This window comes from Sus scrofa, chromosome 3, assembly GCF_054392235.1.
Source record: "Sus scrofa isolate SSC_HxYL_T2T_F1_AM1 chromosome 3, Sscrofa_HxYL_maternal_Yorkshire_Landrace_v2.0, whole genome shotgun sequence".
Classification (NCBI taxonomy): domain Eukaryota; kingdom Metazoa; phylum Chordata; class Mammalia; order Artiodactyla; family Suidae; genus Sus; species Sus scrofa.
Window position 1 is genome coordinate 13,842,576 of NC_139385.1, and position 27,890 is coordinate 13,870,465.

The window sequence follows — 27,890 nt, forward strand, 5'->3', positions numbered from 1 at the left end:
GCTTTTTGGCTATTTATCATATTTGGAGAAATGTAGCCCTGTTTGTCTATTTTTGCTTCTGTCCCATGTGCTTTTGGTGTCATATACAGTAAATCACTGACAAATTCAGTGTTATGAAACTCTAACCTTATATTTTGCTCTGGTTTCATAGCTTTAGGTCTCATGTTTTGAGTTAATTTTTATATGTGATGTAAGACAAGGGTCCAACTTTATTCTTTTGCCTGTGTATGTCAGTTGTCTCAGCACCATTTGAAGAGACTCATTTTCCCATTTAGTGGTCATGGAACAGTGTGTGAAAGATTATTTGACAATATAAACAAGTGTTTGTTTCTGGGCTTTATATTCTATTGATTGGTCTGTTTTGTCTGTCTTTATGCCAGACCACATTATTTTGTTTGTTGTAGCTTTGGAACATGTTTTGAGAAATCAGATTTCAGTCCTCCAACTTGTTCTACTTTTTCAAAATTGTTTGGGCTATTGGAGACCCTTGAGATTTCATATAACTTTTAGGATGAATTTTTCTGTTTCTGTAAAAAATGATGTTGGGATTCTGATAGGGATTGTGTTGAATCTGTACATCCCTTCAGCTACTATGGAAATCTTAATGGTATTAAGTCTTTCATTTTATGAACATGGGATGTCTTTTCATGTATATTAACATCTTCATAATTTCTTTCAGCAATTTTTTGTTGTTTTGGAGAGTGTAAATTTTTTCGTATTTGAGTTTTGAATTCTAAAATTGCCTCTTGGCTCTTCTTTATATCTTATTTTCCTTTTCTGACACTTTTTTTGCTGTGGGTTTCTATATTTTCCTTGATTTTAAGCATGCCTATATTTGCTTGGTAAAACTTTTTTTGGTGAGTACTTTAAAATCTTGGTCAGGTAATTTTCTTATTTCTGTAAATCAGTGTTGGTGTCTGTTGATTGTTCTTTTTCATTTAGGTTGAGAGTTGTCTGGTTCTTGGTATGAGGAGTGATATTTGATTAAAGTCTGCATATTTAGGGCATTATGTTTTTCGGTTGCATCTTAGAAAACCTTCTGATTTTAGTTGCAGTCTTCTGGCAACTAAAAGAGGACTACAACATGGGAGGTAGAGGATCTGGTTTCCAGCTCCATCCCAATTGTCACCTGAAGAGGAGAGAGTTAGTACTGAGTACTGAATAGTTTTGACTCTTTCCAGGCTTCAGCTGGTACCATAACTGGCTGGGGAGGAATGAGAGTGTCTCATTACTGCTTCCCTCATGTCTCTCCACTGACACCATGGGTAGGTGCAGTGATCTTGTTACCACCAGGCAGTGCCTCTCCACAGTGGGGAGAGAAAGGTGGTGCCTATTCCTGCCCACTGAGGGTCCAGGCTCCTCACAGTGTCTCTGCTGACATAGCTGAGGGGAGGACTGTGGGGGTTATTTTCTGCCCAGTGGAGTTGAAGGTCCAGAATCTTTGCTCAGCCTCCTCTGGTGCCAACTCTATGTGGAGGTGGCATACCTCTTTAAAGCCTGGCGAGGGTGGAAGTCTAGGCTCCTCACTCATCTTTGCTGATCTAGAAATGGGTGTGTCCCAGTTTTTTCTTCAGTGTTTGTCTAAAAGTTGTCTTGCTTGTTTCATTCTTCCTTGGTCCTTTGTCTAAAGGGAGCTGCCTGTTCTTGGTACTTTTTGGGTATCTGCTATTGGTATTTCTGGATTTCTGTCTTCTTCAGCTCATGGTCTGGGGTACAGAGTATGAGGTAGAAAACAAAAACATTAAAAAAATTTTGGAAACTCACCATAGTCTCATACTTTTGATTTGGGTCCTCAGTTGTTTTTTTTTTTTTTTTTTTTTTTTTGCAAGTCTGCTTTCTTTTCTTCACCATTCAGAGTCAGCTTGTTTTTTTCATCCATAATGTCTGGAATTTTTAGTTGTACTTTGTGTGAGCAGTAGGTAAAAGTATGTCCAATTTATCTTCCTGGAAGTGGAAGTTCCCTAAGATGCTTTTTTAGAAGGCAATTCAATGACATAATGTGTTTAAGTATTTGCATTGCATGGGGCCTGTTAAGTGCTCCATAGAGGGTGATAATTGGTTTTTTATTTTTCTCCATTTTTTTTCTTGAAATGTCATCATATTTTGCTCTTCTTTGCTAAAAGCAGCTCTTATGTAGGTTTATCTTGCTTTATATACATTGTATTATCATTAACACATACATTTGCATCTCCATTCCCCCCTCATTGCTATTCTATCAAGATGTAGATCCATAGAAAACATTGTCTTGAAGTTCCCTTATGACACACTAGGTTAAGGATCCAGCACTGTCACTGCAGCGGCTCAGGTCACTGCTGTGTCAAGGGTTCAGTCCCTGGCCCAGGAACTTCCACATGCTGTGGGCAAGGCCACAATACAACGAAACAAAAACAGAAATGTTGTCTTTGCAGTAGTTTTATTTTTCCAGAAAGTTTTTAGCATAAACTTTTGTAATAAGATTAGAATTATTAGTTTTGGCTTTGAGAAATTTTAGCTATTTTAGCTAGAGAGAGCATAGTTCAGAAAATAGTAGATTTTTCTTCTTGAAATACTCATTTCATTTGAGGTGTTGAATTAGGTAGGGGAGAATGAGTACATTTTTTTTCCTGTAGTAAGAGGTATTCCTCTGAACAACTGCTCTCAGCTTATTATAACTATTATTTGACCACATTGCCAGCCTTATTTGAAACCTTATGCCTTAACTGTCTAATAAGTGTAAAGTATGTACTCTCACTCAGTCTTTAACTTCAGCGTTAATTTGAAATTCATTTACATAGTATGTTTGGAAGTTTGTGTAATCATGATGACTGTACCTTATTAACATTTTATAGAATTTTAATGGGTTCTTTTGTGAGAATGAAGCCATAAATTTGTGTCAGAAAACCAGTTGGGAAATTCAGAAGAAACTTAATGTATGGAACATAAGCTGTGGAGCATGGCTCCATGAATCTTTTTAGTCTCACTTTATAGGCAGTAGAATTTGGACAGGGTTGAACCTTGTTTTCTCTGCCCTTAATTGTTGTTTGGTAGAGGAAAACTTGTATGAGACAAGAAAGACTCAAATGTTTTTTGGTTTTTGGTTTTTTTTTAGGGCTGCACCTGCAACATTTGGAAGTTCCCAGGCCAGGGGTCGAGTTGAAGCTGCAGGTTCTGGCCTACACCACAGCCACAACCACATGAGATCTGAGCCATGTCTGTGTCCTGCATCATAGCTCAAGGCAATGCCAGATCCTTAATTCACTGAGTGAGGCCAGAGATTGAACCCGCATCCTCACTAGTTGGGTTCTTAACCCACTGAGTCACAAAGGGAACTCTAAGAATTACTCAATTTTTTTTTTTTTTTGGTCTTTTTAGGGCCATACCCATGGCATAGGGAGGTTCTCAGACTAGGGGTCAAATCAGAGCTACAGCTGCCAGCCTACACCACAGCCATAGCAACGCTCTATCCAAGCCGTGTCTGTGAGCTATACCACAGCTCACAGCAATGTTCGATCCTTAACCCACTGAGCAAGGCCAGGGATTGAACCTGTGTCCTCATGGATACTAGTCAGATTTGTTTCCACTGAGCCATGACAGAAACTCCAGAACTCAATCTTTACACCAGGCTACACTGTAAATTTTTCTCCATCCTTAGAGTGGCCTCAGTTCAATGGGAAGAAAGATCATTCCTAGTTTTTGACAGCTCAAATAAAAACCCTTAAGGATGCAAAACTGCTCAGAAGTTCCAAGGGTTTCATTTTCAGTGGAAGGATTTCAATTACAGTCATTTTCTTTGAGCAAGTACAAGAAGTTAAATGGAACCCCTGTTTCAAATGTTAAATTTGAAGTCTATGTTATTACTGGTATACTTTGGAAATAAAAGATGCAGCTGATCTAAATCAGAAGCCTCATTCTGTATTACTTTATATGAGTATGAGGAAGACTACAGCCAGCAATTGAACCAATTGGTATTGAAGAGTAGACAGTACATCAGATGTGACTTTCACTCTGCAGTGTCGATCTTGTATGGCAGCAAGTGCAGTGAGCATCCTTTTCAGCAGGCTATTATAGCTCATTGTTGAAAGGCTTTGTGCGATACAGTTGCAACAGGAGAGGAATTAAAGTGGGATATGGAGTCATATTGGCTTTATTTTTCAGATGGTATTTTTTTCCATTTTTGCATTGTTTTAGGGTTTGTGGAGTAGTTGTAAGCATAGAGTAATTATTTTATGTTTTTTTGCATGAATGAATGAGAGTAAGCTAGTGAAATTGACTTCCTAAAATTGGAGGATTTTGCTACGCACACATTGAAATTAAGTTTCTATCCTTTCCCTTCTCTCCCGAGATACCCCTAGCCCCCAGTTTTTAAAAACTTACTGTCCCCTCTGCATTCCTAGAATTTAGAGTAATTGGAAGACCTCATAACATTGTAGAAAGAGCAGGACAGATGAGTTTTACATGGGGAGGACAGAACTTACTTGAAATTATAGAAGTGGTGTTTCAACCTCACTTTAACTTATGATCTCATCTGTGGATCTTGGTGAAAAGAAAGGCATTCAAATCCCATTCATTTTATTTGTTAGGATAAAGTAGATTTGGTTACACATTATGTTACTGTTGTTTGATAGAACAAACAACCTGGCCTCATCAATCTGATAGTGTAGTTACAAAATAGAAACAGCTGGCCTCATCAATCTGATAGTGTAGCTACAAAGTAGAAACAGCTAAAGCTTGAAATCATTAACAGAAAAAAAACAGATATGTCCTTGCATTATTTTATAATAAGACAGTACATCCTCTCACCAGTCTTTTGATGTAGATCAGTAATTTGCATTGGCTGCACATTGGAACCACTTGGGGAGCTTTAAATAAAATGGTTATCGAGTTCCCGTCATGGCTCAGTGGTTAACAAATCCGACTAGGAACTATGAGGTTGAGGGTTTGATCCCTGGCCTTGCTCAGTGGGTTAAGGATCCGGCATTGCGGTGAGTTGTGGTGTAGGTCGCAGACATGGCTCGGATCCCACGTTGCTGTGGCTGTTATGTAGGCTAGTAGCTGTAGCTCTGATTAGACCCCTAGCCTGGGAACCTCCATATGCCACGGGAGTTGCCCCAGAAAAGGCAAAAAGACCAAAAAAAAAAAAAAAAAAAAAAGAAGTTATATCCAAGTACCAATCCTAAAGATTCCGATTAAATTGGTCTGAAGTCTTGGCATTGAGTTTTTTAAAAAGATCCCTAAGAGTTTAAAATGTGCATGAGGGTTGTTTGAGAATGGTTCCACTGCTTTGTGCTCCAGTTGTTCTTTTTGGAATAAACCACATCCATAATATATTGACCACAGGTGTCTATGAGAGTTTCCTAACACTGTTGAAATAACTTAGACATATGAGAGTAATCTTAGTGCAGAATCCTTTTAGCTTCCTCCTCCCAGGCTTTCATAGTTGTCTCATATTTAATTCAACAGCAGTTTTTTTTAAGGAGCCCTCTTAACAATATTCAGCTTAATTTTTATGGAAACAATATCTCACTTTCATTTTGTACTCATTACTGTTTAATATCAACTAAAACGAGCATAAGCAGGTTTGGGGACAAGCAGTTTACTTTTCTGGAGTGTATCGTGCACTTGTGTCTTATAGAGGAACATGCATTAGCTATGAATCATTCAGTGTGGTTTGAAGGGAAATGAGTGCCATCAGTTGATTTGGCTGGTCAGTTGAGTGGAAGTCAGTTAAAAGTGCATTTATTATAAAAGATAGATGGTTGGCCTGATTTTAGGTGAATTAATATTCATTTACAAGAAGGTTGGATATATTTCATTTTTATTCCTTAAGTGTGGATTTTCTTCCTTCTTTCATGTTTAATTTTTATTCAGGACTTTGTGTTAATCAATATCTGATGTTAGTACTTAATACGCGTAGATATAATCAACATAATCGCTTTTATCTCACGAACAAGTACTGTTTCTTGTCTGTGGCTTTATATTCCATTAGAACCATCTAAATGATGCTTGTTATGGGCCTTCATTACCTGCTGTCAGTGCTTCATTCATGAATTCTGTGTGGTCTTTGAGTATCACTTGTCTTGAAATACACTTCTTATTAGATCTGTGAATAAATTGTTGAAGAACTTAAGAGTGAAAATCCAGGTATTAATAAAAGGTATTTTCTCATTATAAGACATACTAGATGTTAGAACATTAGCAGGCCTTTAATAGACTGTGTGAGATCAGTCAGACCCATCCCATCTGTGTAGTCCTGTTCTTACTATGTGATATGTGTACATCTCGAGTTAGTTTATTTCCATTAGTTCATGGTAGTTGCATTTGCACATACCATCTTTTTTTAATTTTTTTTTATTTTTTAAAGTTTTATTGAAGTATAGTTAATTAAGAAGGTTGTTTTCTTTTTTTCTTTTTTGTCTTTTTGCCATTTCTTGAGCCGTTCCCGTGGCATATGGAGGTTCCCAGGCTAGAGGTCTAATTGGAGCTGTAGCCACCAGCCTACGCCAGAGCCACAGCAACGCAGGATCTGAGCTGTGTCTGCGACCTACACCACAGCTCACAGCAACGCCGGATCATTAACCCAATGAGCAAGGCCAGGGATTGAACCCTCAACCTCATGGTTCCTAGTCGGATTCGTTAACCACTGCGCCACGAAGGGAGCTCCCATTTACCACCTTTTACTTTCGTTGAGGTAGCTCATCTGGAGATTTTCTCTATTTTTGCATGACTACCTGCTCTCATTAATCTGGTTTATATCTGATGTTTCGTCTACGTTTCAGGTTGTGTATTCCTTCCTTGAGGACAAGGATTCTAGTCTTCCTTTGGTGTAGGGTCTAGGACTTAGAACAAAGTTTAGGAACATGCTGTCTGATGAATTAAATGAACTGAATTAGCTAATGGATTTTAGGCCTATACTCTGTGTAGGATAGAATACCGGATCTTAGGAGAACTGGTCCCAAGGACTTTTTTTTTTTTTTTTTTTTTTTTTTTTTTGCTTTCTTTCCTGGGAAAAAAAGAAACGGGTGTTCCAGCAGCTAAGTGCAAGTACTTTGGTCTGTGCTTTTTCTTTCTGACTGCTCTGTTAGATTATCTTTCAGGAAAGCTGAGTAGCTTAGCACAGTGAATACTAAAGGGAATGCGGCCTCCCCTCTCATGGGACTTAAGTAGTGTTTAACACCACCGTGAAATCTTCAGCTGTGGCTTTCTCTCGTGTAGAATTTGTCTACGAAAGATTACAAGAACAGGGAACGCTTTGTGTGCTGTGTGGGTTTTTTTTTTTCTTTCTTTCTTTTTCTTTTCCTTTCTTCTCTCCCTCCTGCTCCAGGCTATCCGTAAAAAATGTGGAGTATTTTCTTTGGGCCTCTGGAGTATACATGTTATATGTGAGCCTGAGAGAAAAATAAAAGGCAAAAAAAGCAAGGTATTGCTTGCCAATGGGAGTCATCACCCACAGGTAAAATGAAGAAAAATTACATGAATGAGTTTGCTTCTCTCCAGCCACTTTTACCACTTGGGGAACCAAACAAGTTGTCAGAGACAGAACATGGGTCTTGGCATGTGTGATAACTCAGTGGCCTGACCATTTACTTAACCAGTGGAGGACTCAGTTTTGCCATGTTCTTGATGGAGATGAAAGCCTTCTAGGAGAATTAGAAGAAGTATAATTTGGGGATTATACTCAGATTCTTTCTTGGTATAATGTTTGAGGGCTTCACTATAGTGACTGTCATTCAGCAAGAAACAAAGGGAGACTACTATTTAGTGGCAAGGAAAGACTCTTGGAAGTTTTGGAGCTGAAAAGCAATGTAGCCCAACCCCTTCAGGCTGCAGCTTAGGCCAGTAAGCCTGGAATCACACTTGGTGTGAGTGTCGGGAAGTGTAGACTGTGGCTTGCATGTACGTTTCCTGGGAACCAAGGGTGTAACAAGACTTGAACCTTTTCTTTTTTTCAATACTAGTTTTTCTTTCCTTTTGTTAAGAAAAAGCAATCATAATCCTAAAATCCTAAAAAATCATGTCATAATCCTAAAAATATTTGGCACTTTTTTTTTTTTTTTTTTTTGTCTTTTAAGGACCGCACCCATGGCATATGGAAATTCCCAGGCTAGGGGTTGAATCTGAGTCGTAGCTGCTGGCCAACACCACAGCCACAACGACGCAGGATCTGGGCCACATCTGTGACCCACAGCACAGCTTACAGCAACACCAGATCCTTAACCCACTGAGCAAGGCCAGAGATCAAACCTGCGTCCTCATGGATACTAGTTGGGTTCGTTACTGCTGAGCCATGATGGGAACTCCCAAGTAGATAACAAGTTTTGATTTTTGCATGTTCCTTTTTAGTGTTTGCCCTTATTTACATTTTGTAAGTGTTGCTGCGTACTTTCTTTTTTGCACTTGCCCATACCTCATGCTTTCTGATGTTTCCATGGATATTTGTCACAGTTCCTTTGGGTTTTCATTATAATTTGCTAATTTATTCTCTTGTTGTTGAGTACTTACATAGAGTCAGATTTCGTGCCATGAAAGAAAACCATAGCAAACAATGGGGTAGATGTAGCTCTGTATTCTCTTGATTTATTTTTTCTCCTCTTTTAAGTTCATGGGAATGACTTCATTGTCGCAGTGGGAAGCATACTGTAGCCTTCCAGAATTTGAAGGAGTATGCCCTCCACAGTATGTATACAAAGATTTTGTGGATGTGAATATGTATGGCATTAAAAAAATCTGGTTCACTTTATAACAACTGATGGGTCTTGATGTAGAATTTTGTGTATCGTGTCAAATTGCTACTTCTCTTGGGGCAGATAAAAGCATTTATGTCGGTAGAGCTGATTAGCTTTATTGATGTTGGTCAGTCAATATGTTATGAAAATAAATCTATGGTTTTGGGGGAAATTATAAAACTAAACATATAGGTGACCTATTTATATGCTTTTATAAAGGAATTATTGAAGAACTATATCAAGAAATAAATGCACCAAAGGTTATTGTCTGTATGAAATATATATTCAAATAATCTTTCTTCCTACTGGATTCTAAGACTATAACAAAGAACAGACGTATTTAACGACAAAATACTGTGATGCATCAAACAGTGCAATTTAAAAAAAATTATTGAAATACAGTTTTTTTTTTTTTTGGTGGGGGGGCTTTTTAGTGTCTCACCTGCAGCATATGGAAGTTCCCAGGCTAGGGGTCAAATCAGAGCTATAGCTGCCAGCCTGCACCATAGCCACAGCAATACAGGATCTGAGCTGCGTCTGCGAGCTCACGACAGTGCTGGATCCTTAACCCACTGGGCGAGGCCAGGCCACATCCTTATGGATACTAGTCGGATTCGTTACTGCTGAGCCACAGTGGGAACTCCTTATTGGGATATAGTTGATTTATAATGTCGTGTTAGTTTCTGCTGTATAGCAGAGTGATTCAGTAATACATACGTAAACATTCTTTTCATATTCTTTTCCATATGGTTTATCACAGAATATTGAATATAGGTCCCCGTGGGAACACAGTAGGACCTTGTTGTTTATCTATTCTAGATATGAGTTTGCATCTGCTAGCCCCAAATTCCCAATCCATCCCTTTCCCATCTTCACTCCCACTTGGGAAGCACAAGTCAAACAGTGCAGTTTTTATTTTATGCAGTTTATGTGTTGACTCTGATTTAAACTATCACTCTTTTTATCATGTAGAAACTTTTGGAAGCAGTTAATAGAGTGAAAAACGTAAAATTTTTGACCAAGTGTTGATTGAAGTTATATTAGTTTACTGTATTTTCTTCTCCAAGACTTATGCATTGAAAAGGGAAGCTCTGTGTGTGCCAATTTGAGGTCAAATGTGTTTATGGAAATTTTGATAGTTTCTTTAATAAGTATTTCTTTCTAGCAAAAAATTGTGGAGTTATTAGTATCAAGGAACACGCTTTTTTTTTTTTTGTCTTTTATATTGTCTTCAAGAAAAGTTTAATCTTTTTACACAGATGCAGGTGGACATTCCCCTGTGCTATACTGTGTGGTGCCTGGTAGGTGGATGGTCTATAGAAATCTTTTCCTCTTCCTGTGGGAGTTTTGCTGAAACTGCCCTAAGTGGTAGCATACTCTATTCTGTCCTTCTTCATACCAAACAACACTTTCTTGAAATCCAGCTGTCTCACCACTATAATACTCTTTTTTTTTTTTTTTTTTTTTTTTTTCGTCTTTTAAGGACCGCACCCATGGCACATGGAGATTCCCAGGCTAGGGGTTTAATCGGAGCCATAGCCACCGGCCTACACCAGAGCCACAGCAACGCGGGATCCGAGCTGCGTCTACAACCTATACCACAGCTCACGGCAACGCCGGATCGTCAACCCACTGAGCGAGGCCAGGGACCGAACCTGCAACCTCATGGTTCCTAGTCGGATTCATTAACCACTGCGCCACGACGGGAACTCCACCACTATAATACTCTTAATTGTCCGTAGTTGAGTAATCTGGGAGCTGTAGTTGGGAGGGGCTGGGCAACCTCTGTCACACGTCATTGTGGTGAGATCATTACAACACCCAAATCTGGAGGTGATCACGCATAATGGCTAGTCAGTAACATAAGGTTTTGGAAAAGATTTTGCTGGCATTTTTCTGAAAAGGGAAAAATGATGACATCTTAAAAATAAAGCAATTTCTTTCTCAGCCAGGTGTCTGAAACCCTGGATAAGGTCCCCAAGGACATTTTTTCAGCTTTATTGAGGGATCATTGACAAATAAAACTGTATATACTTAAAGTGTACAATGCGATGATTTGATATATGTTTGCATTGTGAAATGGCTACCACAGTCAACAGTTAACCATTGTCTCTGTGTGATGAGAAAGCTCAGTATCTACTCTTTGCAAATGTCACCAATAGGATACAGTGCTAAGAACTAGAGTTAACCATGCTGTGCATGAGATCATCAAAATTTATTCATCTGATAACTGAAAGTTTGTACCCTTTGACCAACATTTCCTCATTCTCCTTCCACTCTGCTCTTGGCAGCCACCATTCTGCGTCCTGTTTCTGCAAGTTCGACTTCTTAAAAATTTCACACCTGTCGTGGCTCAGTGGTTAACGAATCCGACTAGGAACTATAATGTTGCGGGTTCGATCTCTGGCCTTGCTCAGTGGGTTGGGGATCCAGCGTTGCCGTGAGCTGTGGTGTAGGTCGCAGACGCAGCTCGGATCCCATGTTGCTGTGGCTCTGGTATAGGCTGGCGGCTACAGCTCCGATTCGACCCCTAGCCTGGGAACCTCCCAATGCCGCGGGAGCGGCCCAAGAAATGGCAAAAGGAAAAGGAAAAGAAAAAAAAATTCACAGGTAAGTGATAAGCTGCAGGATTTGCCTTTCTTTCTCTGGCTAATTTCACATAGCGTAATGCCCTCCCTGTTCATCCATGTTGTTGCAGCTGATAGGACTGCTTCCATCTTTTAAGACTGAATAAAATCAATCTCTCTCTCTTTTTCTGTGTATTTCTAAATAATACCTTCTTTATCTCTTCATCCATAGACAGACACTTAGGTTGTTTCCATGTCTAGGCTATTGTAAAAAATGCTGCCGTGAACATGGAAGTGCGGATATCTTTGTCATATAGTTCAAGATAGTTCAAAACAATTTTGTTTCCTTCAGATGTTTGCCCAGACACACCTTTGAAGGCTCCTGTCTGTGGTATTTGTAGTTTTCATTTATTGAAGACCCTCTATCCTGTTTTCCATAACATCTTGACTAATTTGTATTCCCGGAAATGGTGTGCAGTGGTTTCTTTATCTCATCATCCTTAAAAAACATTTGTTATTTGTTTAAACTTCATTTTATTAATAGGATGGACCACATTTATTGATTTGCATATGGTGAAGTGTCCATACATCCCTGGAATAAATGCCACAGGATCGTGGCATGAGACCATTTTAATGTGCTGTTGAATTGGGTTTGCTGGTATCATGTGGGTGATTTTTCTATGTTCTTCAGGGATATTGGCCTGTAATTTTTTTTTTTTTTTCTTATAGAGTCCTTTTCTGGCTTTGGTATCAGGTTATATGGACCATAGAAAATGATTTTGGAAGTGTTTCTTCCTCTCCTTTGTTTGAAGGACTTTGAGGAGGATTGGCATTGATTCTTTTTTACATGTTTTGGAAGAATTCTCAGTAGAGGTATTTTTTCCTAGACTTTTCTTTATTTTAGACATCTTCTACTGCTAATTCTACCTGCTTGCTAGTGATAAAAGTTTATTGAGATTTGTTTCTTCATGGTTCCGTTTTTGATAGGTAATATCTTAATAGCAATTTATCCATTTCTCCAAGGTTTTCACATTTCTTGGCATATTATTATTTATAGTAGTGTTTTACGATCCTGTGTATTTTGGTGGTATGAGTTGTCCCCTCTTCCATTTCTTATTTTATTTATTTGAGTCTTCTCCCTTGCTCAGTTATTCTAGCTAAAACTTTGTCAATTTTGTTTATTTTTTTAAACCCAACTCTTGTTGTCATTGATCTTTTCTAGTATTTTCATAGTTTCTATTTCATTTATTTCGGCTCTGATATTCGTATTTTCCTTTCTTCAGCTAACTTTGGATTTAATTTCTTTTTTTTCAAGTTCCTTGAGGTATAATATTAGGTTGTTTATTTGAGATATTTCTTTGTTTCTAATATAGGCATTTATAACTCTAAACTTCTCTCTTAAAAACTGCTCTTTCTGGAGTTCCCGTCATGGCGCAGCAGAAACGAATCCTACTAGGAACCAGGAAGTGGCAGGTTCGATCTCTGGCCTTGCTCAGTGGGTTAAGGAGCTGGTGTTGCTGTGTGCTATGGTGTAAATTGCAGGCATGGCTCCGATCCCACGTTGCTGTGGCTGTGGTGTAGGCCAGCAGCTACAGCTCTGATTGGACCCCTGGCCTGGAAACCTCCATATGCCGTGGGTGCGGCCCTGAAAAGACCAAAAAAAGAAAAAAAAAAACAAAAACCAAAAACAAATCCTGCTCTTTCTGCATTCCTTAAGTTATGTTGTGTTGTGTTTTCGTTTTCATTTTTCTCAAGGTATTTTTAAAGTTTCTTTGATCCATTGATTATTTCTAGAGAAATTATTGCTTAATTTCCATGTTTGTGAATTTTCCAGATTTGTTGTGTTAACACTTTCTATTTTCATACCCTTGTGGTCAGAAAAGACACTTGATAATGTTTTTTTGTAGTCTCTTTATTAAAATATAATTGATTTATAATGTTGTGCCATTTTCTGCTGTACACTTGATATGATTTTAATCTTCATGAGTTTGTTAAGTCTGGTTTGTTTCTATCATAAAATCTATTCTGATGAAACTTCTGTGTACGCATGAGAAGAATGTGTATTCCGTTCTGGTGGACAGAATGTTTTTATAAATTCGGTTGACTCATTTGGTCTAAAGTCCATTATTTCCTTACTCATTGTATGTCAAGATGATGTTCCTATTATTAAAAGTAGGGTATTTAGGTCTCCTACTATTATTATGCTGCTGTGTATTACTGCTTTCAAATCTCTAATATGTCTTTAATATATTTAGTTACTCTCATGTTGGGTGTTCCTGATGGGTTGAAAGTCCTTACAGAAGGACTTTCTTATATCTTGTTACAGTTTTTTACTTAAAGTCTATTTTGTTTGATACAAGTTTTACTTTGCTTGATGTCTTTTTCATTTGCATGGAGTATCTTTTTCCATACCTTCATTTTCAGCCTATGTGTATCCTTAAGGCTGAAGTGAGTTTCTTAATTGCAACATACAGGTATAATTTGTTTTTTATTTGTTCATTTATATTGTTTGTTTCTCTTTTCTTTTCTTTTCTTTTTGCTTTTTAGGTCTGTGCCTGCGGCATATGGAAATTCCCAAGCTAGTGGTTGAATTGGAGCTGCAGCCGCCAGCCTACGCCAGAGCCACAGCAGTGCCACATCTGAGCCACATCGCCACATCTGAGCCACATCTGCAACCTACCCACGGCTCATGGCAACACCAGATCCTTAACCCACTGAGCAGAGTAAACCTGCATTTTCATGGATACTAGTTGGTTTCATTACTGCTTAGCCATGACAGGAACTCCCAACCTATATATTTTTGGATTGAGGAATTTAATCAGTTTACAGTTAGAGTAATTGTAAGGTAAAGAATTTCTGTTGCTGTCTTGCTTGTTGTTTTTTGACAGTTTTATGATTCCTTTGTTTCTTTTCTCTTCTCTTGCTGTTTTCCTTTGTGATTTCATGATTTTCTATAGCACTGTGCTTTTTTTAAATAAAAGTATAGTTGATTTACAATGTTTCTTCAATTTCTGTTGTACAGCAAAGTGACCCAATCACATGCAGTTCCCTGTGCTGTACAGTAGGGCCCCATTGCCCATCCATCCCAAATACAACAGTTTGCATCCAAAAACCCCAAACTGCCCCTCCATCCTCTCTCTCCCTGTCTCCCCCATGGGAATCACATGTCTGCTCTCCTTTGCCATGATCTGTTTCTGTTGTGTAGATGGGATCATTTATGCCATATTTTAGATTCCATAAATAAGTGATATCCTATGGTATTTGCCTTTTTCTTTCTGGATTACTTCACTTAGTATGAGAATCTCTAATTCCATCCATGTTGTGCTGCAATTGGCATTAGTTTGTCTGTCTTTATGCCTGGGCAGTATTCCATTGTATACGTGTACCACATCTTCTTAATCCATTCATCTGTCTGTGGACATTTAGGTTGTTTCCATGTCTTGGCTGTTGTGACTAGCTCTGTGTTGAACATACTGGTGCATGTATCTTTTTGCATGAATGTTTTGTCTAGATACAGGCCCAGGAGTGGGATTGCTGTATCATAAGGGTAGTTCTGTATTTAGTTTTCTGAGGTACCTCCATACTCATTTACATAGCGGTTGTACCAATTTACATTCCCACCAACAGTGAAGGAGGGTACCCTTTTCTCTACTCCCTCCTCATTATTTGTTATTTGTTGACTTGTAGTGGTATGCTTTAATTTCTTTCTCTTTTGGTTATCTATATACATTTTTGCTTTGTGGTCATAACAAGGCTTACACAGAGCATCAAAACAGTCTGTTTAAAGCTGATGACACCTGAACTTGATTGCATGCAAAATTTCCACCACGTATTCTTTCCCCTCCAAAATTTTGTATTTTTTATGTCACATTTTTACATCTTTTTATATATTATACCTAATACAAAATTATTATAGCTATAGTCATTTTAATACTATTAATATAGTATACTAAAATTTTATACTATACTAAAGTGATTTATATAGTACCATTAATGTATTAAAGTATTCTGAATTACACTTTCTGAATTACCTTACACTTAGATGTGTTCTCATGTTACTAAGTAGCATCCTTTCATTTCATCTTTTAGCATTTCTTGTAAGGCAGCCTAATGTTGATGAATTCTCTCAGCTCTTATTTTTCAGGGAATTTCTTTTTCTCTTATTATTATTATTTTTTTTTCCAAATTTGCTTGTTAGGGCTGCACCCATGGCATATGGAAGTTCCCAGGCTAGGGGTCGAATTGGAACTGTAACTGCTGGCTTATGCCACAGCCACAGCAACACAGGATCCGAGCCGCGTCTGAAACATACACCACAGCTTATGGCAATGTTGGATCCTTAACCTTATGAGCAGGGCCAGGAATCAAACCTGCATCCTCATGGATACCAGTCGGGTTCATTGCTGCTGAGCCACGACAGGCTCTCCCTTTCTCTTAATTTTTGAATTATGTATTTGTCAGGTAAATTATTCTTGGTTGGCAGTTTTTCTTTTAGCACTTTGAATATATCATCCAGCTTACTTCCCAGCTTGCATGGTTTCTGCTGAGAAATCTGCTACTAGCCTTATGGGAGAGGGGAGGGTCTTTTGAATTTGATGTGTTTCTTTTGTATTGCTGCTTTCAAAATTTCTTTTTGTCTTTAATTTTTGAAAATTGTATTATGATAATGGTGGAGAGATCTTCCTTTTGTTGAGACTCTGTTGGTTCCTCTCAGCCTTGTGTACCTGCATGCCCATATGTCTCAAAAGATTTGGGAGGTTTTTAGCCATATTTTCTTTAGATAAGCTCTCTGCCCCTTCTCCTGTCTGCTGCCTTCTTCTGGGACTCCTGTAGTGAGAATATTGTTTCATTTTGTGGTATCTCATGATTCACGTAGGTTTTCTTCCCTCTTTTTCAATCTTTTTTTTTTTTTTTTTTTTTTTTTCCCCTCTTCTGGGCATTTGAAATGACTGTCTTTTAGTTCACATGTTCTTCTGTTGATCAGGTCTGCTGTTGCTGCTCTCTATTGGTTTTTTTTTAATGCTTATTTCTATTGAACTTCTCATTTTGTTTCTATATTTTTTTCTAATTTTATTGAGTCATCTATGTATGTTCTCTTCTAAGTCATTGAGCTTCCTTTCAGTAAATGTTTTTAATTCTCTGCAATTTGTAGATCATCATTTTGAGGGTGTCAGTTATTGGGATCTTATTGTGTGCCTTTGATAGTTATGTTTCCTTGATTTTTGTGTGAGTGTGTATATTTTGTGTTTTTTGTCACAAGCAGAAATAGGTTACTTTTTGTATATTTGATGGAACAGTCGCCTTTTCTATCCTTACGGATTGGTTTTAATAGGGAAGTATTTTGACCTGTGGGAAGGTACAAGGGCAACTTTCTGGGTAGGGATGTGGTAGTTCTGGCTCCGGGAAAAGCCCAGTGGTATAATTTCTTTGAGGCCTTATCAGCCAGGCAAGCATTGGGGGAGAGAACAATAGGCCTCATTGGCCAAGCTTGGGAGTGTCCCAGCGGCAGTGAGGTCTTTTGGGGTCTTCAGTGGTGAAGACTTCTGAGGATCTCCTTATCTCTTTTTTCTTCTTGGGGTTGTTGTGGCTGAGTGGACCCTCTTTGTGCCGGGTTCAGCTTGCAGGTGAGTTTTTGGCAGCCATGCTACTAGTGTCTGATGTGCAGATTTCCATGGAGCAGCCATGGATGCAGATTCTGGAGTGCAGATGCTTTTTGAGCCACTGCACTTCCAGGGTCTGGGGTTCTGGCTGTCACAGGGCAGTGGCAGCTCTGGTGCCTTAGATGCAGATACACACGGACTGCCTGTGGAGCTTGGGTTTGAAGTGTGGGTCCATATGGAACTTTGCAGAGTTTGAGGCATGTGTGGTGGTGTGATGGAAGGCAGTTTCACCTGTTTCTGGGAAAATACAGCAGCAGCTCCTTCTGGAAGGTGAATATCAGGGCCTCTCTCTGGGGATCTGCTGCTATTCTGGAGGCTGTTGAAGTCTTTATCTTTAAAGGCTGCCAGTATCTTTTGCAGAGCATGCCACTGGGGACCATGATGGCACCAGTTTTCTGTTTGATGCTGAAAGCTCCCACTATTTTCTTTTTCGTTCCTAGGCATCTCTTGATGTCTCAGCCAAGGCCATTTCCCCAGTGATCTTGTCTGTGCAGTTACTCTTTCTTTCTTCCTTCCTTCCTTTCTTTTTTTTCTTGCTTCACTCTTTTCTTAATTGGATTCTTGGGCCCTCTAAGGACTACTTCTGTTCATGAGTAGCTACATAATTTTATGGGGTGAGTGAGGGGACAGAGATTGGTATCTCTTATTCTGGTAGCTTGCTGATGTGACTCCCCCACATACATTTGGAGCATGTGCAAAGTGTGCTGTGTTTCCTTATAGATCAGCCTTGTCTCTGTCCTTGAACAGAGGTAGGGACCCAAATCCAGTAGCTATTTGGCTTCATTGATCTACTGACACTGCTTTCACAGTGCTTTCATTGTGTGCTTTTGCCTCTTTTAATAGTCCTAGAAATGTAATTGATGACATAAACAATGAGGTGGGGACACAGGATTCACTAGTTTTCATTGTGGTGATAGTTTTGTCATTCTGCATATGTCAGGCAATATGACGAACCTTTCATTTTATTATTATTATTATTTTAATAGTTATTTCCCCACAATTTTTTCTACTGTACAGCATGGTGACCCAGTTATACATACATGTACACATTCTATTTTCGTACATTATCATGTTTCATCATAAGTGACCAGACATCATTCTCAGTGCTTCACAGCAGGATCTCATTGCTTATACATTCCAAAGGCAATAGTTTGTATCTATTAACCCCAAGCTCCCCAACCACCCACTCCCTCCCCCTTCCCCTTGGCAACCACAAGTCTATTAGGAAAATCCATGATTTTCTTTTCTGTGGAAAGGTTCATTTGTGCCTTACCTTAGATTCCAGATATAAGTGATATCATATGGGTGTCTTTCTCTTTCTGACTTACTTCACTCAGGACGAGAGTCTCTAGTTCCATCCATGTTGCTGCAAATGGCATTATTTCATTCTTTTTTATGGCCGAGTAGTATTCCATTATGTATATATACCACATCTTCCCAATCCAGTCATCTGTTGATGGACAGTTGGGTTGTTTTCATGTCTTGGCGATTGTGGATAGGGCTGCAGTGAACATGTAGGTGCATGTGTCTTTTTTAAGGAAAGAAACCTTTTATTTTTTTGTCTTTTTAGGGCCATACTCATGGCACATGGAGGTTCCCAGGCTAGGGGTCGAATCAGGAGCTGTAGCTGCTGGCCTACACCATAGCCACAGCAATGCCAGATCCAAGCCGCATATGTGACCTACATCCCAGCTAATGGCAACACTAGATCATTTAGCCCACTGAGTGAGGCCAGGGGTTGAACCTGCGTCCTCATGGAAGCTAGTCAGATTCATTCCTGCTGAGCCATGATGGGAGCTCTTGATGAATCTTTTAGAAACATAGGTTACTGTTTAGCATTCTGCTGTTCAAAATCCTCCAGCTTCTCATGTCACTCAGAATAAAACCTCAACACTTGATCATGGCCTCTGAGGTCCTAGGTGACCCTTACTCACTTTTATCCCTCTGTCCCTCTAGACTTTCAGGAATCCCTCATCAGCCTTACCTTTCTCTACCATGTATTCTCCTGTGGTGGGTTTTATCTTGGCCCTTAGATCTCAGTTCAAACATTGCTTCTTCAGTGTCAATCTTCTCTGATCATCCATCCATGTCTGCCCCTTTTACTTATTTCTTCTTGTATCATTTTTCTTTTTAATTCCTTTATATCGCTTACAGCCATCTGAAATGATCTTCTTTGAAATTACCCTGTGTATATATAAATATATTCATAAGAAATTTATCTTATAAATCTATTTATCTTATTTAGGATTTTTTGTTTGTTTGTTTGTCATTTCTTATTGAAAGTAAGTTCAGTGATAGCAGGACCTTTAGGATATTATTCACTGTTATATCCTCAGTAGCTGGTTCATTGCCTGACATGCAGTGAGTGCACTAGATCGATATTTGATGGATAAATGTATAAATGGGCCAAACAAGCCCCTGTTGCATGGCAGGTGCTATAATAACAATTTAAACAAATAAATTAGATTCACTTCCTGCACACAGTGTTTCCTACAATTTGAAATTGGTTTCTTTTGTTTGTTTTTGTGTGTGTGTGTGTGTTTCTGCCTTTTCTAGGGCTGCTTCCCATGGCATATGGAAGTTCCCAGGCTAGGGGTCGAATCAGAGCTGTAGCCACCAGCCTACACCAGAGCCACAGCAACGTGGGATCCGAGCCTCGTCTGCAACCTACACCACAGCTCATGGCAACGCCGGATCCTTAACCCACTGAGCAAGGCCAGGGATCAAACCCGCAACCTCTTGGTTCCTAGTCGGATTCGTTAACCACTGAGCCACAGACGGGAACTCCCACAACTTGCAATTGTTAATTGCAATTCCTCTCTGGAATCTGGAGTCAGGCTTGCTTGAAAAATAATCTTTCTGGTCATAACGCCTTCTTCCTTCCCACCACTATGGCTGTTCTTGGCAGCAAAGCCAGTTTCCAGGTCAGAACTTTATTTATTTTGGCCAAAGACCAATGCAAACTTTTCAGTATTTTTAAGAGTCGCCTGGCCTTCCTCCTTGACTAGGAGTATGCTTCTTTCTTGAAGAACTAAATTTTCTGAAAATTGAAGGGCGCAATAGAAATCTTATGTATGTTAACATTATTATTTTTTATTTGTGTTGAAAAGTTAACCACATTTGATGTTGGGACTTAGTTATTACTAGATTAAATTATATTCCTTTAAATTTTTAATCTGATTTTTGGGGGGCACTACCATGTCTGAGATTCTGATTTAACAGTTGGAAACAAATTAATAGTAATTATTTGGTTAATTTGGTGGTTATCTCTGACTCACATACTGGTAGCCCTTGCCAATCTTTAAAGAAAATTCTTTTACGTCTCATGGCTTATGTCTTGGAGTTGCAAAAGCAGCAGGTTTCACATCCAGGACATGGTCCGTCATGTCAAGTGATTAGTTTTGCACAACCTGCATTTGGAGTATGTGTACTTGGGCAAAAAGACAATATTAAGATGAAAACATTGAAAATTTTGGGAGTTCCCATCGTGGTTCAGTGGTTAGCGAACGTGGCTAGCATCCATGCGGACGCAGGTTTGATCCCTGGCCTCTCACAGTGGGTTAAGGATCCGGCATTGCTATAAGCCGTGGTGTAGGTCGCAGACACAGCTCAGATCTGGCAGAGCTGTGGCTGTGGCTGTGGCTGGCGGCTACAGCTCCCATTAGACCCCTAGCTTGGGAACCTCCATATGCCATGGGTGGCCTAAAAAGATGGAAAAAAAAAAAAAGAAAGAAAAGATTGAAAATTTTAAGTCTATAATATTTAAAAGCTATTCCTCATCCCACCAATCTTTCTCTCAGATGGATTAAAACATTTTTTTAGTTATTTATAAGAGTATTTTGACACTGGAATTCACTTCACATGGAACATTATGATTGTTCTAGACGATCATAGAACATTGGATCCCTAACTGTGTTACACTAGATTAAATGAATAGGCGATAGATTTACGGGGGCTAAGAAGATATGACAATCAAGGAAGCAGAGTATTATAAACTTAGATCATATCTCTGGTCGAGGGAAATGTTATAAAAATCCTTCAGGGACAACTAGGGGAATTTGAAAATTGGACTTTATTATATGATTGTTATTAAATGAATATGTAACTCTTAAGTATGTTAATGCTGATACAGTTATGAAGAGGAATCTCCTTTTGCTTAGATTCATGCTGATGTAAGGGTTTGCAACGGTCTTCAAGTGGTTCTACAAAGTGTAGAAAGTGGTTCTACACAGTGTGTGTGTGCATGTGTGCGTGTAAATGCATTGAGTATGGAAAGTTGGGAAATGATGGAGGGGGATAGACGGTGGGTACATCTGACAAAATGTTAATTTGTGAAATTTGTGGCAAAATATTACAATAGTGAATAAAGAGTAAATGAACATTCATTATAGTCATTTCAACTTCTCTGTAGGTTTAAATATTTTCACAATTAAGATTGGGGGAAATACAATAAAGAGAAATTAAGTGTGGAAAAGCAGTGATTACTTTAAAGTGATTTTTCATCACTTCCAAACCCTGTGAAGGGCTACCTGCTATCTAGGTTTCATCTTTTTTTTTTTGGTCTTTTGTCTTTTTAGGGCCATACCCTCAGCATATGGAGGTTCCTAGGTTTAGGGGTCTAATCACAGCTGTTACTGCCAGCCTATGCCGGAGCCGAGCCACAGCAATGCCTGCGACCTACACCACAGGTCACAGCAATGCCGGATCCTTAACCCACTGAATGAGGCCAGGGATCAAACCGCAACTCGTGGTTCCTAGTCAGATTCATTGCCACAGTGCCAAGACGGGAACTCCCTAGGTTCCATCTTTATTGGATGAGATAAAGTGATGAAATGGTTTTTCAGTTATTATATTTAGATACTTTTAATGGAATCTACTCATCAAGTGGTTCTCTGTGGACAAACAATATTCTTTAGTATATCAGAAATCAAGATTAGGAAGGTACTATAGAAGGAAGCAGCCTATAATCCCGAGCATCTATTGGGTTGCCTCCTAGTGGAAGCATTTTGGTTTAAATTCATGGTGTGTGTGTCTAGGGAGGGGAAAATGTGTTTACCAGTTTTTTTTTTTGTTTGTTTGTTTGTTTGTTTGTTTGTTTGTTTTGTCTTTTGTCTTTTTGGTTGTTGTTGTTGTTATTGTTGCTATTTCTTGGGCCGCTCCCGCGGCATATGGAGGTTCCCAGGCTAGGGGTTGAATTGGAGCTGTAGCCACCGGCCTACGCCAGAGCCACAGCAACTCGGGATCCGAGCCACGTCTGCAACCTACACCACAGCTCACGGCAACGCCGGATCGTTAACCCACTGAGCAAGGGCAGGGACCGAACCCGCAACCTCATGGTTCCTAGTCGGATTCGTTAACCACTGCGCCACGACGGGAACTCCGTGTTTACCAGTTTTGTTCATTCGTTATCCTTAGTGTGGAATTTTGAACATTTGATTGGTTTTAAAATTGCTAGTTCATTTTCATATCATGCCAGGTGATACATTATTTCAAACTTGAAAGATGAAAATAGTCATTGTTGGAGTTCCTATTGTAGTTCAGTGGGTTAAGAGCCTGACTGATATCCATGAGGATGCTGGTTCGATCCCTGGCCTCAGTGGATTAAAGACCCAGCACTACTGTGAGCTGTGGTGTAGGTTGCAGACGCAGCTTGCATCTGGTGTTGGTTGCTGTGGCTGTGGTATAGGCTGGCAGCTACAGTGCTGATATGACCCCTAGCCAAGAACTTCCATGTGTCACAGGTGCAACCTTAAAAAGAAGGAAAAAAAGGAGTTATTGTTCTTCAAAACAAAAAGACTTCTGGGGGGTTGGGACAAGGAGGAAGGCAAGAGGAAATGTGAATATGAATGCTTATCTGAGCAGAACCTTGATAATGCGTCTACCAGCTGTACTCAAACTGCCTTTCCATTGTTGTTGGCTGCAGGAATGTGGTAAGTGCCTCTTGAAAGGTTGATGACTCTAGTGACATAAAGAATATTTGCTTTTTAGTAAGAGTTTTCCTGCAGAGGATTAACAGTATGACTTGTCTTACAGTCTTCTCTTTGTGGCGTATATTCATCCATGATCCAGTTAGAAAATCTAAAAAGATGAGTTTAGAAATCTTCCAGCCCAGACTTTTCTCCATTAGGAAGAATTCAGAGGAATGTGCAGCTTGGCCAAGATGGCAGAACTTGACTGGCGCTAGCAGTGGAATTCAGTGCTAGGTTTTCTGGCTTTTGTTGGGCATTGAGTCGTCATTTAAACAAGACAGTGAGCCTCTCATATCTTTTGTATGTAGATTTGCAAAAATGGATCACATTTACTGTCAACCGTCATCATTATACATCATATGTTGAATTGTTTATTGGACATGACCCCCTCCTATATACTGTGAACTCCTCCAGGGCAGAGTTTTTGTCTGTTTTGTGCACTGCTGTTTTTCTGGTACCCAGAGCACTAGCTAGAAGGTGATGGGCACCCAGTAAATATTTACTAAGTGTGTGAGTGAACCAGAACCAAATGACTAAAGGTAGATTCATGGCTGCCTGCAAGATATCAGGAAAATAGTGGATTGGCTAGAGTACCATACCCCCTGGAACTAGCTCATGGTCTGAGGTGAACATTGAGACACTGATTTCCTGTTTAATTTCCAGTACTGCTGGGAGTAGTAATCCATTAAGCTCACTCATCGTAGTGATTTGCTAACTTAACTGTGAATGATTTTTAACACCCTCTTCCCTAGGAGCACTTTTTAATGAAAGAAGTGGTAGAGCATACATAAGTAGGAGAAAGTACAGGTTGAAGAAGTGCTGGAAAAAAAGGAAGAGGACACTTAGAGACAGGTTTTGAGTATATCATGGTTTTGTACAGGATAGCTTTGCTGGAATGTGGGTTGAGAAGTGCTTTGGAGTAAATTGCATGGTAATATGTCTGTCAAACTCATTCATGGTTCTGTGACCCCAGGAATTTGTAACATATAATCATCTGCAACTCAGGATGGTCCAGGCTTGAATTTGGTGAATCTGCTAATGCTCAGCACTGTGTGTGGGCACTTTTGGAATGTTTTAGTGGAGTGAGCTCTTGATCTCTGGCGAGTATGTTGACCTCATGGTTCAAAGTGCTCTCAATTTTTGTGCAGTGCATTTTATGTCAGTTATTGTGCATCATTTTTGCCTCAGTAAACTTGTTTGAAAAAAATGCTCACACTGTAAGCATTTTTAAGGAAATATTTAAGCATGTTTTAAGGAAAAGTTGAGGATAAGATTCATTTATTATGTATAGCATTCTAGACTAGGTAGAAAAGTTGTTGAAATCATGAATCCGAAATGATTAGTTGAGCTCCTCAGAGCCACTATTGGAGAACAGACAGCCTCTCGCCCAGTATCTAACACTTAATAGTTATTTAATAAATGTTTGAGGTGTAGGATGAGTGGGAAGAAGACAGAGAAAAGGACTGGCTGGTCATTTAGTTGTGAATGCACACAAGCTCATGGTTCCATGGATTGTTTCTCTCAATTTTGAGGCTTGAGATGGTATGTTGATAGTTGTTGCTGCCTTTTAAATGTGTGAAATTGGACATTAGGTACACATAGGACATAAGAATAAATCTGTCCTTAAAAACTAAAAAGAGAGCTATTGTGGGATCCTGCAACCCCACTCCTGGACATATATTCAGAGAAAGTTCTAATTTGAAAAGATACCTGTACCCCTATGTTTATAGTAGCCCTATTTGCAATAGCCAAGACATGGAAACACTTAAATGTCCATCAACAGAGGAATGGATAAAGAATGTGGGGTGTGCGTGCGTGCGCGTGCATGTATGTATGTGTGTATCTACACATACACATATATGTAAACATACACGCATATAAACACACGCAGTTGAATATGACTTAGTCATAAAAAATAATGAAATAATGCCATTTGTAGCAACATGGATGGACCTAGAGATTATCATGCTAAGTGAAGTAAGCCAGACAAAGACAAGTATCGTATGATATTGCTTATGTGGGAATCTAAAAAAAAAAAGATAATAACTGAACTTATTTAGAAAATAGAAATAGACCCACAGATATAAAAAAACACACATGGTTACCAAAGGGGGAAGAGATGGAGGCTGGGACTCACATATACACACTATCATATGTAAAATAAATATCAAGGATCTCCTGTATGGCATGGAGAGCTACACTCAATATTTCATAGTTACCTGTAAGGGGGAAAACATCTGAAAAAGACTGTATGTAACACATATAAAAATACATATGTTTTATGTATTTTTATATATTTATAATAAATTGAATCACTGTGATTGTACACATGAAACTAACACAACATTGTAAATCAAGTATAGCTCAATAAAAAAAATCAAGAGTAGGTCTGTTTTCCATACAGAAGAAGGTAATTAAAAAACAAATACAGAAATACAAAGGTTGGAGTTGCCATTGTGGCTCAGTGGGTTAAGAACCTAACTAGTATCCATGAGGATATGGATTCAATCCCTGGCCTTGCTCAGTGGGTTAAAGACCTAGCGTTGCTGCGAGCTGTGGTGTAAGTTGCAGATGTAGCTCAGATCCCAAGTTGCCGTGGCTGTGGTTGTGGCCTGCAACTGCAGCTCCAGTTCATCCCCTGGCCCACAAACTTCCATGTGCCACAGGTGTGAGCCTAAAAAGAAACAAATAAAAAAGAGAGAGAGAGAGAGAAAAGAAAAAAGAAAAGAAATACAAAGCTGCAGTCTGAATTTCTGCATGCTACCTCACCTTCCTGTGTCTCAATTTCCTCATCAGTAAAATAGGGCTTAATAATATATACTTGATAGAGTTGGTTCTGGAAAACTAAGAGATAATCTCTGAAAGGCATTTGGATAAGGTGGTCCCTCGCACATTGTCAGTGTTCCCTGAAGTGGTAGCTCTTCATGCTGGTGGCTGTATTTATGTAGACTTAAGGCTGAAAGAGCAGAGCTAATCTGCAGTCCCTGGGGGAAATACTGGACAGTTGGAAGAAGAGATGTGGGATCTTGTGAGGAAAGGAGAAATCTTGTGTTTAATTCATGTGAAAGTCGTCAGTGATGATGAAGCGAGCCGAGGACATGGAGCAGAGAGCCACTAATGCAGTGTCTCGTGAGCACAGGTCCGTCTTGACATTCCAGGAGAGATCAGTACAGGGACCTCTTCATGCCTTCCTTTTTCTTCACTGAAGAGTAGAGTTGAATTTTATGTGTGCTTTTAGTAAAACGATTTGAGGTCCAGGGAGACCTGCTGAGGTGATAGGGTAGGAAAACATTTCAGAAAGGTAAGATGGAAGACAGATCTGGGCCACAGCAGTGTGAATTAAACATTTTGTTTTTCCTGTGGGCCTTTCTAGAATGATCTGTGATTCTCCAGGATTGCCCCATCCATCCAGATGTCCTGTCAGAATCATGACAGGAGCAGCTCACTAACAGAAAACCTAGCTGATGAAAACAGATGAGGTAGCTGGTTGTCACTGCATCCCAGGTGGTCTCCCCCATAGGTAGTCCTTGGATGGAAATTTCCTTAAAACATTCAAGGAACGAGACCATTGTTAATACATTTGGAGAACAAGGATGAGTTGTTCACTGCATGACACTAGAAGAATGGAAACATTAGACTTATTTCTGCGTGTTTACAGATCAATTGAAATATAAGGAAATTAACTAGTATATGATATGGTAATCTAAGTCGTTAGGAAGTTGAAAGTTATCATAGAACTTTGCATGACTATGATCTGTCAGTGTAGGTGCATCCCTAGTATCACAAAAGAAAAATAAGGGAGTTGCTGTTGTGGCTCAGCAGAACCGAATCTGACTAGTATCCATGAGGATGCAGGTTCGATCCCTGGCATCGCTCAGTGGGTTAAGGATCCGGCATTGCCATGAGCTGTGGTGTAGGTTGAAGACTTGGCTTGGATACGGCGTAGGCTGGTTGCTGTAGCTCTGATTCAACCCCTTGCCTGGGAACCTCCATGTGCCACAAGTGCAGCCCTAAAAGGAAAGAGAGAGAGCGCCATGTACCACAAGTGCAGCCCTAGAAAGGAAGAAAGAGGAAGAGAAAGAAAGAAGGAAAGAAAGAAAAGAAAAGAAAAGAAAGAAAAGTGCCATTCTGGTGATTGATGTTGCCCTACCAGAATGCGTGGGGGTGGCCATGCATGTGTCAGGGCAGGAAGTATATGGAAACTCTCTGTACCTTCCTCTCAATTTTATTGTAAACCTAAATATGCTATTAAAACGTTCTTTTACCGAAAATTATCATAGAGCTGAGAAAGACCTTGGAACTCAAACAATCTCAACCCTTTACTTTAAAAACTTGGAAACTGAGGCTGAAATAAGGCAGTTATTTTCCCAAACTTACCTTGTGAAATACAGAGTTTGTCTTGATATCTGAGTGCTTTCTACCCTAAGACATCTTTCGTCTTTATTTTAAAATAACTCGGTGGGTAACTGAGGGTAGAACATACCTTCTCTATAATATACCTATAACTTTTTTATTTTTATATCTTATATTTACATGTGTCTGCATGGTGTTCTCTCAATATGGGAAAGACACAATTAGACAAAGATATCAGTGTTAAAATCCTTTTATCCTAGAGCCCTGAAATCTCATATTGGTCCGCTGGTCAGATCCTCTGCATGGCATTTTTGCTGATGCTCCTGTCCATTGCATTACTTAGTGGTTGTGTCTCTGTGGGATAGGAGAGGAGCATAGGAACTTAAGGAGCAGGTGAGGTTGGTGGTTCCCTTTCCCACCATGCTTATTCACAGATCTGCTGAGGGACATATAGCAGACATCATCGTCATCATTTACTTAGTGCTTTAAAGTTTTTGACTTATGTTCACAAGGTACATAAAACTTTGTTATCACAATTATGATTTACAGCTGACATTATTATAATCATTTTGCAATGTACAAGTGTATCAACTCAACATTTATATACCTGCTGCTTATAAAACGCCGTATGTCAGTTAT

The 27,890-nt window shown here is 39.3% G+C and overlaps 1 protein-coding gene and 1 long non-coding RNA gene across 9 annotated transcripts in view; both read left to right on the forward strand.

Annotated features, from left to right (window-relative positions):
- AUTS2 (activator of transcription and developmental regulator AUTS2) overlaps positions 1-27,890 on the forward strand; it is a 1,184,853-nt gene that overhangs the window by 364,170 nt on the left and 792,793 nt on the right.
- On the forward strand, positions 19,501-24,962 carry LOC146404406 (uncharacterized). Its single transcript, XR_014840364.1, has 2 exons — positions 19,501-21,987; positions 22,322-24,962. It is a non-coding gene; the product is annotated as an uncharacterized LOC146404406 (long non-coding RNA).